We start from the raw sequence: 1337 nt of genomic DNA, 5'->3' as shown, positions 1-1337 counted from the left end.
CACACACACACACACACACACACACACACACACACAAGCACACACACACACAGAAACACACACACACATACACATACACACACACACACACACACACACACACACATATATATACATGTATACTTACATATATCAGACCAAAGTGTACGGAAGCCGTTATATGTATATAAAAATGGAATACAAAATATGGGACAAGAACGTGACAGGCGACAACAAAACTTCCAGGCACTGTATGATATAAAAAGGGACACGATAAAACAAGGACAGGTCACTCGGAGTTTTCTTTTGTCAGTCGAGTTCTAGATTATCTTTTCAGTTGCGGCCGGTTATACTCGAAACTGCCTCCAATCTGGCCAGCTCCAAGGAAAATATAAGGTAAGAGCAATAGATTCCTTGGAAGAAAGCAGCGAATGTATACCAAAACAAGGACGAAAAAAAAAGAACACGGAGAAATGGTATACAAATACAAATGTAAACAACAGAAACTTAACAACAGGTGTCCTTCGACTAAGGACGAATTAAATTAACCTGGCGTGTGTGGAAGTGAAGCCTTACGACAGGGACATAAGAGATGACAGGCATGAGAAGGAATATAGATGTTGCATGGATGATAGTCGAACCAAGAAGGTAAGGTCAGCGTTGGCCGAACACCGGTCACGTAAAAGAAATGAGAGAGGTAGAGGCAGAGGGATAGAAGAAGAGCTATAAGTATCGATGGCTAGGAATCTGACACGTGACAGCACTGGACAACTTATTACCATTAGAGAGAATTTTCCTCCACAGTAACTGCAGTGAATTTCCTTTTAGCTGTTGAAATTTCAGAAACCTATATAAACTAACCTAATGTTCACCTTTGTATATTTCTATTTATGTTTGTATATGCGGATATGTGTATACATATGTGTGTGTGTGTGTGTGTGTATGTGTGTGTGTGTGCGAATAGGAAAAGAGAGGATATGACAGAGACAGAGCATAGTTCAAATTTAAATAAGACGTAAAAAATCTTCCGTCGTATCGCTTGACATGTAACAAGATTAGAATGATGAAGTTGTAACTTACAGTGATGTGGCATAATGTTTCATTCATATTTTGTATGTAAAGTCACTCGGAGTAAGAGTTATTGCAGCACATGTAGCTATTAATAACCTTACAACACAATACTTATTTCCATGGAAACATTCAATATTCTAAATATGGCACACACACACACGCTCGCACGAACATACACATTTATTATAAGTAATAATGTTGAAATAGGTATAAAACATTTGTCATCACATTTCCATTTTTTTCTTTATTAAAAAAGCTGCTTGTATCAATATATGTTCTTATATACT

This window comes from Octopus bimaculoides, chromosome 9 (assembly GCF_001194135.2).
Source record: "Octopus bimaculoides isolate UCB-OBI-ISO-001 chromosome 9, ASM119413v2, whole genome shotgun sequence".
NCBI classification, from domain to species: Eukaryota; Metazoa; Mollusca; class Cephalopoda; order Octopoda; family Octopodidae; genus Octopus; species Octopus bimaculoides.
Note: the sequence above shows the minus strand (reverse complement) of the source record.